General features: G+C 41.3%; 1 protein-coding gene across 1 annotated transcript in view; it reads right to left on the bottom strand.

Annotated features, from left to right (window-relative positions):
* Positions 1 to 14,012, bottom strand: part of LOC308242158 (protein SPO16 homolog) — a gene marked incomplete at both ends in the record, with an annotated part of 28,146 nt that overhangs the window by 6,590 nt on the left and 7,544 nt on the right. The gene's annotated exons all lie outside the window — the stretch shown is intronic.

The raw sequence follows: 14,012 nt of genomic DNA, 5'->3' as shown, positions 1-14,012 counted from the left end.
GCAAACTTTAGAAAAAATCACGTAGAGATGTATTCTGACATGCATTAATGTATAACAGAATGTGGGTGGTGGTGTGTTTCTTAGATGGTTAACAGAAACATGAAGTGCCAGGCACAGAATACAACAAAGACACCGATTCTCAAATTCATCTGTTTACTTTACAGTTACTTTTAGCATACTTTTAAAATGTCTTAATCCTTAGGTGAGTCAGAAAACAGCAACCAAACTTTTGGTTTCAATAATTACCATTTCAAAATTCATCTCATTTCTGATTCTACCAAGTAATTAGATCATAATACCCAAGACACTAAAGTGGTTAATAGTTTTTCCTGATTGTTATTCTCAAAATATGTAAAAATCCCTTAGGTATATTAATTTTATATTTTTCTTCAGATCATGTATATTTTAAGGAATTAGGTATAAAATATATGCTCTGTTTCCTTCCTAAAGGAGTATTTTGTGCAATTCAAACAGATCCTGATGTCGAGTTTAACTATGACACTTCCCCTGAGCTGCTCCTGCTGTTTTAAAATTATACATTGCTTCCAGTGATGGCAGACTAAGTAATTTAGGCCAATCCTCCTGCTGAAGGCAACTGGGAAGCTGGACAATTTTTTTTTCTTTCTTTCTTCTTCTTCTTCTTTTTTTTTTTTTTTTAAGAGAACCTTTATTAAAGCTAGAGACAGTGAAACAAAAAGGGCCTAGGATAACAGGAGAGGGACTAAGTGTTAAAATGAGCCTAGGCGCCTGGCCAGCATGGGTCAGTGGTTGAGCATCAACCTATGAACCAGGAGGTCACAGTTCGATTCCTGGTCAGGGCATATGACCAGGTTGAAGGCTCAATCCCCAGTGTGGGCATGCAGGAGGCAGCCAATCAATGATTCTCTCTCATTGTTAATGTTTCTATCTCTCTCTCCCTCTCCCTCTCTGAAATATTTAAAAGAAAGTAATGAGCCCAGGCTGGGCTGCTTTGGCTCACTAAGAAGTCAGAGAAAAGGGGGCCTTAGGAACAGGTTCAGGGAGTTTGCCCAGACGAACTGCTGCTGCCCATCGCTGTTCTGGTTGCAAATCTTGTGGGATCCCTTAGAGCTTAGGAGATGCACTCCTGTTGGAGAAGAGGGAGGAGGGACAGCCACGGGCATGCTCCTGGGAAGGAGAGCGTGTCAAAGCTGGACAATTTTTTAAATCTGCTTGAATGCATCAGAGAGCTAGCAGGATAGTGAAAAATTACAAGAGCAAGATCTTTACAGAATTTTAAAGATATGAGACCAGCATTTAGGCCATATTTTCCCTGAGGGCATCTACCTGCCAATTAAGGAAGAGACAGATGAAAGCCTGAACAGAGCCTTTGACAAAAGTAGAACAGCTCTCACAGGGATTGCAGACTTGCTTCAAATCATTTCAATCCCTGAAGTTGTATTAAGTTGATACTGTATTACTAATCCTTCCAAGCATCTTGCAGAAGCACTTCCTAGAGCAACCTTTCTCAATCAGGTCTCCTCATTTGAACTACAGAACAAACAAAACTATTTGGGTGACTATTTTCTCACTTCTATACTAGTACCATTCTAGATGCACAGGAAATAAGCTCATTTTTACATACAATAAACACCTTAGGACAGTGGTTCTCAACCTTTTTAATAGCCCGACCCTTTAATACAGTTCCTCATGTTGTGGTGACCCCCCCAACCATAAAATTATTTTTGATGCTATTTCATAACTGTAATTTTCCTACTTTTAATGAATCGTAATGTAAATATCTGTGTTTCCGATGGTCTTAGGCCAGCCGTGGGCAAACTACGGCCCGCGGGCCGGATCCGGCCCGATCGGCTGTTCTATCCGGCCCGCGGAGCCGAAAGAGTGGAGGGTTCTCTTGCTCTCCCCTCCGCTCCTTTACTTTGAATTTATATTAGTTCACACAAACACTCCATCCATGCTTTTGTTCCTGCCCTCCGGTCCAGTTTAAGAACCCACTGTGGCCCTCGAGTCAAAAAGTTTGCCCACCCCTGTCTTAGGCTCTACAGCAGCAGTTCTCAACCTGTGAGTCACGACCCACAGGTTGAGAACCGCTAGCAGGGTTGCCCAAGACCATCGGAAAACACAGATATTTACATTATGATTCATTAACAGTAGCAAAATTACAGTTATGAAGTAGCACGAAAATAATTTTATGGTTGGGGTCACCACAACATGAGGAACTGTATTAAAGGGTCGGGGCATTAAAAAGGTTGAGCACCACTGCCTTAGGGGTTGGGTTACTAGATTAACAAAGAAAACTATAGAACACCCAGTTAAAATTGAATTTCGGGTAAACAATATAAATTTTAGCATAAGTAGGTCCCATGCAATATTTAGGATGTACTTATACTATAATCATTGCTTATCTGAAATTCAAATTTAATTGAGTGTCCCGTATTTTATCTGGTAACCCTCTTAGGGCATTAAGGATTTAATTATCTTGCAGAATTAAGACTTCTTTAGAGAAACAGAATACTATTTTAGGCCTCAAATTATTTCTAGAAATAACTTTTCAAATATAAAGTCTAGTCCTAGCTAGTTTGGCTCAGTTGATAGAGCATCGGCCTGCAGACTGAAGGTCCCAGGTTCGATTCTGGTTAGGGGCACATGCCCAGGTTGCAGGCTCAATCCCCAGTAGGGGGCATGCAGGAGGCAGCCGATCAATGATTCTTTCTCATCAATGTTACTATCTCTCTCTTTCACTCTCTCTTACTCTCTGAAATCAATAAAAATATATTTTTAAAACATTAAGTAAAATAAAAAATATAAAGTCCAACACAATAAAAAGTAATCAGACATACAAAGAGATAAGATTACATGAAAAAAAAATCAGAAACATCAGGAAATATAAACAGACACATAGGGGATACATATAGTGAAATTAGCAGATATACTAGAAGCCCGGTGCACGAAATTCATGCACACGGGGGAGGGAGGTCCCTCTGCCCAGCCTGTGCTCTCTCACAGTCCAGGAGAACTCAGGGGGTGTCCGATTCATGGCTTAGGCCAGGGGTGAGCAAACTTTTTGACTCGAGGGCCACAATGGGTTCTTAAACTGGACCGGAGGGCCGGAACAAAAGCATGGATGGAGTGTTTGTGTGAACTAATATAAATTCAAAGTAAAGGAGCAGAGGGGAGAGCAAGAGAACCAGATAGAACAGCTGGATCCGGCCCACAGGCCGTAGTTTGCCCACAGCTGGCATAAGGCCCTCTTCCAGGGAGCGGGCCTAACCCGGCAGTCAGACATTCTTAGCGTTACCGCAGAGGCAGGAGAGGCTCCCGCCACTGCTGCTGTGCTTGCCAGCCGTGAGCCCAGCTTCTGGCTGAGTGGTACTCCCCCTGTGGGAGCACCAGGGGGACCACCAGGAAGCAGCTGCTGCGTTGGGTGTCTGCTGCCTGGTGGTCAGTGCACATCACAGCGACCAGTGATGTGCTGTGTTTGGTCATTTGTATATTAGCCTTTTATTATATAGGATACCTTAAAATAGCAAATGTTCAAGAAGATAAAAGCCATGGTTGAGAATTTTGACAAAGAACCAGAAAGTATATTAAAACGGGTGTGTTGTGACAGATGTGAGTCAGGAAAGCTTCATAAAATTTGAGTCAAATCTTTAGTGGAAAGCAGTTTATTAAGCAGATAAGTGAAGAAAGAAGACAAATGTGAGAACAGCCTGGACAGAAAGAATAACACAGGCAAAGGTATTCAGACCTGAAAATATGATACTTATATGGTAAGTATGTAAGCTGTATATGTATGAATCAGTTAATTTGAGGACAGTGTTAGAATAACTGAGGACCCATGTATGCCACATGCTAATGAATTTCAATTCTATCCTATTGGGGAAGCCCAATTATAACAATAAAAAATAATAGAAGAGTTTAAAAAATATATATGTGTGTATATATATTCTAAAATAAAATGATGTATTGTGTTCACAGAATGGGAAAAATAAAATTTTCCCTAATTTAATTCAATTCAAAACAAGTGTGGAACTTTTATCACCTTAAAGTGATTCTGAAGTTTATCTAGAACGAAGTTTGGTAAACTTTTTCAATAGAAGGTCAGATTATAAATATTTTAGGCTTTGTAGGATGCATATGATGTGTCACATTTTTTTCTTTTCTTCCTTTCTCCCTCTTTTTCTCCCCTTCCATTTCCCTGCCCTATTTCCTTTCTATCCTTTTCCCCCTTCACTCTTTCTCTCATTCCCTCCCTTTCTCTCTCTCTGACTCTTTCTCTCTTTCTTTTTTACAAGCTTTTAAAGATGTAAAAACTGCCCTAACCGGTTTGGCTCAATGGATAGAACGTTGGCCTGCAGACTGAAAGGTCCCAGATTCTATTCCAGTCAAGGGCATGTACCTGGGTTGCGGGCACATCCCCAGTAGGAGGTGTGCAGGAGGCAGCTGATCGATGTTTCTCTCTCATGGATGTTTCTAATTCTCTCTCTCCCTTCCTCTCTATAAAAAAAATCAATAAAATATGTATTTAAAAAATGATAAAGATGTAAAAACCATTATTTACTCATTGGCTGGGAAAAACTTGGCTGTAGGCAGGCCACAGTCATAGTTTGCTGATTCTCTGGTCTAGAAAAATAAATATATTTTAATAAACATAACAGCAGTATGGAAAGAACATGTCTTACCAGGGTTTTATCACAAAACTACAATGAATTGAAAAGTGTGGCAAGGATTCAATATTTACTACACAAATCAAGCAAACAGAACAGAATGAGACTCAAGACTATATAATATGTAATGGTTATTTATATGTGAACATGTGTATATATGTATCACATATTTAAGCTTAAAATATGAAAATTTTATAATAAGAGCTATTTAATGAATCTCAAAAGGAAAAAAGGGGTAAATCTGACTTTATAAGAAAAACAGCTGCCTTAATTTCTCAAAATTAAGTAGAAATAAAAATTTGCAACTGATGTCATAAATATCAAATAATACTGAAAGGGAAAAACTTGAGAACATTTACAATCAATGCTATAATACAAATGTGTACTGTTTTTAATATTTTGAAAGACTGAAAATTTAGTTTTTATACAAATAGAAAAATAAAGGGCACAATTATTTAAAAGAGGAAAATAATAAATCTTTATATGAAAAAATGTTTAATCTCCCTTGTCATCAAATAAATCTAAAATATAAGCTATCAAAAAATTTTTAATATGATAACATTTGGAATTGTCAAACTTGAGAGTAACTTGACCTTCATGTACTGCTGATGTGAGTGTAAAAAAAAAAAAATCATTCTGGAAGATAATTTGACAATACATATCAAAATTCCTAAAATGTACATGCCTTTTTAACCCAACTATTCTACTTCTAATAATTTTTCTAAAACAATGATTAGTAAAAAACAAAAAAGATTTATGAGTACAGGTGATATGTAAAGCCCACTTAAAATATTAAAAAATAGGTCCTGGCCGGGTAGCTCAGTTGGTTAGAGTGTCGTCCTAATAGGCCAAGGTTGCAGGTTCCATCCCTGGTCAGGGCTCATATAAGAATCAACCAATGAATACATCATAAATAGGTGGAACAACAAATCGATGTCTGTCTCTCTCTCCCCTCCTCTTTTTCTAAAATCAATAGAAGATTTTTTTTTAAATAGGAACTATTGGAATAAAAATTATGGTGGAGAGAAACCAAGATGGTGGCATAGGTAAGCACCTAAACTGCTGCCTCGCACAACAATTTCAAAACTACAACTAAAAGACAGAACGGACACCATCCAGAACCACAGGAAAGCTGGCTGAGTGAAAATTCTACAACTAGAAGGAAAGAGAAAAGCTCACAGAGAATTGGAGGTACGGCAAAGGGTCTTTGTGCGCGCAGAGAGGAAGGGTGGCTGAGAGCCTGGCTGACTTTCTCTGGCGGAAGGGGGAAGGAAGCCCCCGACCGCACTGAACCCCAGTTCTGACTGCACTGAACCCCAGTTCCAGGTGAGCCCCTGGGGACCCACGCTCTTGTGGAGGGAGTCTGGACTCTCGGGCGGAGACTCGGGAGCCGGGGAAGGCAGAGGTCTGCGCGTGCGCGCAAGGGCAAGGCTGCCGGGAAGCCAAGACTATCTGCTCCGCCCTGAGACTCCACCCCATCCAAGCCGAGCACAGAGGCTATTGCAATTTGGCAAGTCTAATCCTATAAGGCTGTCTCCAGCACCAAACTTCTCCCAGCATAGTCGCAGCTGATCCTTACAGCCAACTGGCCTGGAGGTCAATTCCTCCCAGTGATACCAACAACAATCAAGACTTAACTACAACAAGGCTGTACACACAGTCCACAAAGGGGTGCACCAAGAGTGTCCACCTCAGGTTAACTGGGGAGGCCGACCCACTGGGCCATATAGGAAACCTAGCACACAAATTTACCCTACCAGCTCAGGGAAGCAGTGAAAATGCGGCATCAAAGAAACAGATCACAAACGAAAGAAATGGAGGAAAACAAACGACTGGATATAGAATTCAAAACCACGGTTATAAGGCTTTTCAAGAATATCCTAGAGCCGAAACCGGTTTGGCTCAGTGGATAGAGCGTCGGCTTGCGGACTGAAGAGTCCCGGGTTCGATTCCGGTCAAGGGCACGTACCTTGGTTGCGGGCACAACCCCAGTGGGGGGTGTGCAGGAGGCAGCTGATCGATGTTTCTCTCTCATCGATGTTTCTAGCTCTATCCCTTTCCCTTCCTCTCTGTATAAAATAAATAAAATATATTTTTTAAAAAAAAAGGAAGCTCTTCTTCCTTTAAAAAAAAAAAAAAGAATATCCTAGAAAAGGCCGATAAATATAACGAGACCCTCAAAGATATGAAAAAGGACCAACTAGAAATTAAACATACACTGACTGAAATATACAGAGACCCAAAAACAGACTAGAGGAACACAAAAATCAAGTCAAAGAATTGAAATACAAAGAAGCAAAAAACACTCAACCGAAAAAGCAAAAAGCAAAAAAAAAAAAATCCAAAAAGTTGAAGATAGTATAAGAAGACTCTGGGACAACTTCAAGCGTACCAACATCAGAATTATGGGGGTGCCAGAAGAAGAGAGAGAGCAAGATACTGAAAACCTATTTGAAGAAATAATGACCGAAAACTTCCCCCACCTGGTGAAAGAAATAGACTTACAAGTCCAGGAAGCGCACAGAACCCCAAACAAACGGAATCCAAAGAGGACCACATCAAGACACATCATAATTAAAATGCCAAGAGCAAAAGACAAAGAGAGAATATTAAAAGCAGCAAGAGAAAAACAGTTAGTTACCTACAAGGGAGCACCCATACGACTGTCAGCTGATTTCTCAACAGAAACTATGCAGGCCAGACGGGAGTGGCAAGAAATTTTCAATGTGATGAATAGCAAGAACCTACAACCAAGATTACTCTACCCAGCAAAGCTATCATTCAGAATTGAAGGGCAGATAAAGAGCTTCACAGATAAGAAAAAGCTGAAGGAGTTCATCACCACCAAACCAGTATTATATGAAACGCTGAAAGGTATTCTTAAAGAGGAAGAAGAAAAAAGTAAAGAGAAATTATGAACAACAAATACATATCTATCAACAAGTGAACCTAAAAATCAAGTGAATTAAAAACCTGAGGAACAGAATAATCTGGTGAATATAATAGAATCAGGGGCATAGAAAGGGAGTGGACTGATAATTCTCAGGGGGAAAGGGGTATGGGGGGTTCATGAAGAGACTGGACAAAAATCATACACCTATGGATGAGGACAGTGGGGGGGAGGTAAGGGCAGAAGGTGGGGTGGGAACTGGGTGGAGGGGAGCTATGGGGGGAAAAAGGAGAAACAATTGTAATAATCTGAATAAAGATTTATTAAAATAAAAAAAAATTATGGTGTCCCCTTCTTTCTTTAGAAAGTGCACAAAAGCCAGAGGAGAATGAGAAACAAAAGGTTACTTTATATTTTATAAAACTAAGAGGTATGTGTAACCCCAAATAAAACACATGAAAAAGAATAGACCCTCTACTAAGAAGACATTTTTCAAAACCATGTCTGAGAATTTTGGCTCCTCTAGGGAAAGAATATTTCATCTATGCCTGAAGCTTGTCTGATGGATCATTACAAGAGTTAGGTGTTGGAAAGACATATCTTTTGCATAAAAACTAGAAGTGAACACTGAATCTATTTAATTGTGTAACTAATATTAAAATAAATGTGAGAATTATAGTTATAAAAATTGTAAATATTATACACATTTTATACAATTAATAAAAGTTATAAATATATAACATAGTTAGTATTTGATCATTGATATGCTTAATAAAAGTCCTAAGGAAAAAGGATATCAGTAGTGCCCTTTTTTTTTTTTTTTTTTTTTTAGTAGTGCCCTTTTTGTTGATGTGATTAGCCACATAGTATTCTCTCTATAATAAGTATATTAAATAGTTCACATACATCTTTATGTACTTTTGTCTCTGTATATTTTGTAATCTGAAAAGAGTCAAACAAAACTGAATAAATACCACAAAAACAAACAACCCAAAACAAAAAAATTCTCAATAGCTAAATTTATCAGGATTAAAGAGATAAATACTGGCATGGAACACAGATGATGAAATTACCTAGATTGCAGCCCAAAGTCACAGTAAAGGAAAAAAGCTCAAAATGAATAGAGTATTGTGAGATGATCTAGCACATCTATATATATATAAAAGCCTAAGTGACCATTATGACCAAATGACTGGAACAATGGGTTGACCAGTCGCTATGACACGCACTGACCACCAGGGGGAAGACTCTCAATACAGGAGCTGCCCCTGGTGGTCAGTGCACTCCCACAGCCAACCTCCACCAGTCCCTCCCCGTGGCCGGCAAACCTCCCACGGTCCCTCCCCCCATCCCTCCTGTCCCATCTGGCAGGCCCTGTCCGGCAGGCCCTGGACAGCAGCCAGTAGGCCCCAACCAGCCTGACCCTGATCTGGACTGAGCGAGATGGCCCTGATAGGCCCTGATCACTGGCCAGGCCTAGGGACCCTACCCGTGCATGAATTTCATGCACCAGGCCTCTAGTACTAGTATGTAATAGGAGTTAAAAGGGGAAGGAGTGGAGGAATAGGACAGGAGCAATATTAAAGGAGATGATGAATAAGAACTTGATAAGGGACACCAATTCACAAATTCATGAGCCTCAAAGATAAAAAAGAAACTCATACTTTAAACTGCAGAATGCCAAAATCTGAAAAGCAGTCAGAGAAGAAAGTTAATCATAAAGGAAGTGACAATTGAGAAAACCAAGATGGAGGTATAAGGTAAACACCTGTACGTGCTGGCTCTCACAACCACACCAAAACTACAACTAAAAGACAAAACGACTATCACCCAGAACAGGGGTGGGCAAACTTTTTGACTCGAGGGCCACAATGGGTTCTTAAACTGGACCGGAGGGCCGGAACAAAAGCATGGATGGAGTGTTTGTGTGAACTAATATAAATTCAAAGTAAACATCATTACATAAAAGGGTACGGTCTTTTTTTTTTTTTTATTTCAATAGTTTTATTCATTTCAAACATTTTAACAAGAAGAATGTAAACACTAATTATTATAATTTGAAACGTCAAAAAATGGAGGAATTATAGCACAATAACATACCTTATATTGAAGATGGCAAAGGCAAAATAAAATTGCCTAACAAAGGAAAGGTACAAAAGCCTTTCAAATTGCCGAAACCGGTTTGGCTCAGTGGATAGAGCGTCGGCCTGCGGACTGAAGGGTCCCGGGTTCGATTCCGGTCAAGGGCATGTGCCTTGGCTGCGGGCACATCCCCAGTGGGGGGTGTGCAGGAGGCAGCTGATCGATGTTTCTCTCTCATCGATGTTTCTAGCTTTCTATCCCTCTCCCTTCCTCTCTGTAAAAATATCAATAAAATATATTTAAAAAAAAAAAAAAGCCTTTCAAATTAAACTTAAATATAATAAAATAATTTAAAACTAAAACAAATAGAAAAGAACAAAATGTGTAAACAGTAAATTAAACATTTTCTTTAGTGCAACTTCCAAATTATGCCCGGGACGTAGATGTAGATGGCAACGTAGACTGGGTTGAAAGGTTTTTGGTCTTTAAAACATCAACTTCAGTGGGAACAGTGTTGTTGGTCTCCTTTTTAGCTAATGCTCTGATACTGTGCTCTCCAGGGGCATGCCTCCCTACATCACCACGATAACGTGTCTACGCATTCCCAGGGTGATGTCGGGGGACGCGTCCGCGGGCATTACAAGGAACCTCTGGAAGATTGAGAGGTTGTTCCTTCTACTGAATGGGCAGATATAAATCCTCCCACTCAGAAGAAGGAGCTGCGGCCGTGTTTCCCGACGTTGCCATGTTAACACTGCTGCTGGTGAAGGAGCGGAGGGGAGAGCAAGAGAACCCTCCGCTCTTTCGGCTCCGTGGGCCAGATAGAACAACCGAACGGGCCGGATCCGGCCCGCGGGCTGTAGTTTGCCCACGGCTGATCCAGAACCACGGGAAAGCTGGCTGAGTAGAAGTTCTACAACTAGAAGGAAAGAAAAAAGTCCATTGAGACCGGGTAGGAGGTTCAGAGGCGTAGAAAAAGAGAGGTACGGAGACGCGAGAATTGGGCTGGCGACTGGGTGCGCTGTTTTTTTTCAATTGGAAGGGAGATACAAGCTCCCGACTGCTCTGAACTCCAGTTTCTGGCGAGACTCTAGGGACCCAGACTCCTACAGGGAGAAGCTGGACTGTCTGGCATCAGGTCAGAAAGTGAGGGTGGCTTTCTCGCAGAGGTGCTCGCAGGAATCATTGTTTACTGCGCTGTGGCACAGGACGCGGGGATGCAGAGATGGCTGACTGGCAGCCATCACTGTTTGCTACGCTCTGGTGATTCCCTGAGACCCCGCCCCACCCAATTTACAAACCCACCCAAGCTATGCACATCTGCTTTTGCAATATGAATGGCCTGCCCTTTTGCAGCCTAACCTAAGAAACTGTAGCTGGGTCAGAGAGCTCCAAAACTTCCAAACCCCGAACAAAGAGGTGAAATCTGCAAATCTCGCTATAGCTCCTGCTGGGTGGCTTCAGACAGTAGCTGACTTGCACCTCCTTGGAGATCCAGGAGCCAGTGTACCTAGTGTTCAGTGTGAGATGACACCAGATTTCAACACCTCACATACATAAGTGATACACTCAAGAGGCAGACTCAGTGAGCACCAAAGCCCCACTGAAGCAAGTCCTGCCCCATAAGGGTGTCTCCAGCACAGCAGTAATTCCATTATAGATACAGCTGTTCCTCACAGCCAATTGGCCTGGAGGTCAATTCCTCCAAGTGTACCAACAGCAATCAAGGCTTAACTACAACAAGACTGTGCACACAGCCCACAAAGGGGTGTACCAAAGGCGTCCACCTCAAGTGATTGGGGAGGCTGAGCTACTGGCCCCTATAGGTCACCTACCACACAAAGCCAATCCATCAACACAGGGAAGCAGCCAAAATGCGGAGACAAAGAAACATGTCACGAATGAAAGAAATGGAGGAAAGCAAAATACTGGATATAGAGTTCAAAACCACAGTTATAAGGTTACTCAAGAATCTTCTAGAAACCACTGAGAAACTTAGTGAGACCTCCGAGGAGCTTAGTGAGACCTTCAAGGATCTTAATGAGAATGCCAAAAAAAATGGAAAAGGACCAGTCAGAAATTAAGCATACACTGTCTGAAATAAAGAATAATATACAGAAATCCAATAGTAGACTAGAGGATCCCAAGAATCAAACCAAAGATTTGAAATATGAGGAAGCAAAACACCCAACCAGAAAAACAAAAAGAAAAAGAATCCAAAAATATGAAGATAGTGTAAGGAGCCTCTGGGACAACTTCAAGCGTACCAACATCAGAATTATGGGGGTGCCAGAAGAAGAGCAAGAGCAAGATATTGAAAACATATTAGAAGAAATAATGACAGAAAACTTCCCCTACCTGGTGAAAGAAATAGACTTACAAGTCCAGGAAGTGCACAGAACCCCGTACAAGAGGAATCCAAAGAGGACCACACCAAGACACATCATAATTAAAATGCCAAGGGCAAAAGACAAAGAGAGAATATTAAAAGCAGAAAGAGAAAAACAGTTAGTTACCTTCAAGGGAGAACCCATACGACTGTCAGCTGATTTCTCAACAGAAACTATGCAGGCCAGATGGGAGTGGCAAGAAATATTCAAAGTGATGAACAGCAAGAACCTACAACCAAGATTACTCTACCCAGCAAAGCTATCATTTAGAATTGAAGGTCAGATAAAGAGTTTCACAAACATGAAAAAGCTAAAGGAGTTCATCACCACCAAACCAGTATTATATGAAATGCTAAAGGGTATTCTTTAAGAAGAGGAAGAAGAAGAAAAAGGTAAAGATAAAAATTATGAACAACAAAGTGACAACAAATACATATCTATCAACAAGTGAATCTAAAAATCAAATGAATGAAAAATCTGATGAACAGAATAAACTGGTGAATATAATAGAATTAGGGGCATAGAAAGGGAGTGGACTGACAATTCTCGGGAGGAAGGGGGCATGAAGGGTGCGGGAAGAGATTGGACAAAAATTTTACACCTATGGATGAGGACAGTGGTGGGGGGGAAGGGGATGGGGTGGGGGGGAATCAGGTGGAGGGGAGTTATGGGGGGAAAAAGAGGAACATCTGTAATAATCTGAACAATATATATTTATTTTTTTAAAAAAGGAAGTCACAATTAAGCTGACTGCTCCTCCCAATGCCACTAAACCAGACAAATCAATTTCTGTTTATCTTTCAAAAAATCTATAATAATAAAAGCATAATATGCTAATTAGACTGGACCTCCTTCCGGACAAAGCCGGGACTGTGAGGGAAACCTTGGGTCCTGAGTGCATGCTGGCGGCCGGAGGGAAGCTCAGGTCCAGGGTGCCAGAGGGAAGTCAGTGCTGGCAGCCGGGGGAAGGAAGGCCTACTCTTGCACGGATTTCGTGCATTGGGCCTCTAGTCTTAAATAATTACTATGTGCATGTGTTACAGTTTCTGGAATTCCTTAACATCTCTATTAGAACAGGCTTAAAGAGAAAAAAAAATAACTTTAGAAAATTCCCTACCTTCAAATATTTAGAGAAGTGGGGTGTTGAAATAGATGCAGTAAAGTTTATAATTTAATCTTTAAAATACATTTAACTTACGTAATTGCTGATCCATACAACTTTGGATAATCAAGCTAAGGATCTTTTAAATTAGTGTTCTATCACTTTTAATATTTAAATAAAAAAATCAGAGGGAGTGACAAAATGGTGGTGGAATAGGCAGACGTGTCGAGCCTTATCCCGGAGCAGATAGAAGGAGCAACTAAATCGAATAACATCCACCTGGAATTGGTGAAGTAGACACAGCTTGTGAGACAATTCTCAGCTGGGAAGGGCAGAGGACGCCTGGAGAACGGTAAAATCAGGGATCTGGGCTGGAGAGAATTATGAGACCTCCAAGCCAGAGGGTCAGAAGGAAGCCACACAGCACCAAGGCTGTGTCCCTTGGGACAGGGGTAGTGTCTGACTGTGGAAAGGAAGTCCACAGGGCTGCTAGTGACAGGGAATTCTAGATCTAAGACCACAACCACGAGAGGCTGAGCCTGGAGGGGGAAGCCTGAACAACTGCCCAAACAGTGTCATGCTGGGGAGAGAGGGGCTCACAATGGCACAGCTCTTTCCCCTCTTTTTGGCCTTTGCTTTTATTCACTAAACCCAGTTCATAGGACCTTTCAAATACAAACACTCACCTGTGGCTGAGGTGCAGATGGAGGTGCAGACTTGTGGAATTTGGGGAGAGGCTGCGGACAGGATCAGGTCAGGGAGAGGTGTCCAGGAGTCTGGCACTGAGGCATACCTGACACTCTGGTTTAAGCAGCCATTTTCTCCTGAAGAGATAGCCCCTCCCGGCAGTCTCCAGGCAACCAATACAGCCACACCCAGACTACACCCTGAGTGTTACAAGG

This window comes from Plecotus auritus (genome assembly GCF_963455305.1).
Source record: "Plecotus auritus genome assembly, chromosome: 2".
NCBI classification, from domain to species: Eukaryota; Metazoa; Chordata; class Mammalia; order Chiroptera; family Vespertilionidae; genus Plecotus; species Plecotus auritus.
Note: the sequence above shows the minus strand (reverse complement) of the source record. Positions and strands in the feature narration are given on the sequence as shown.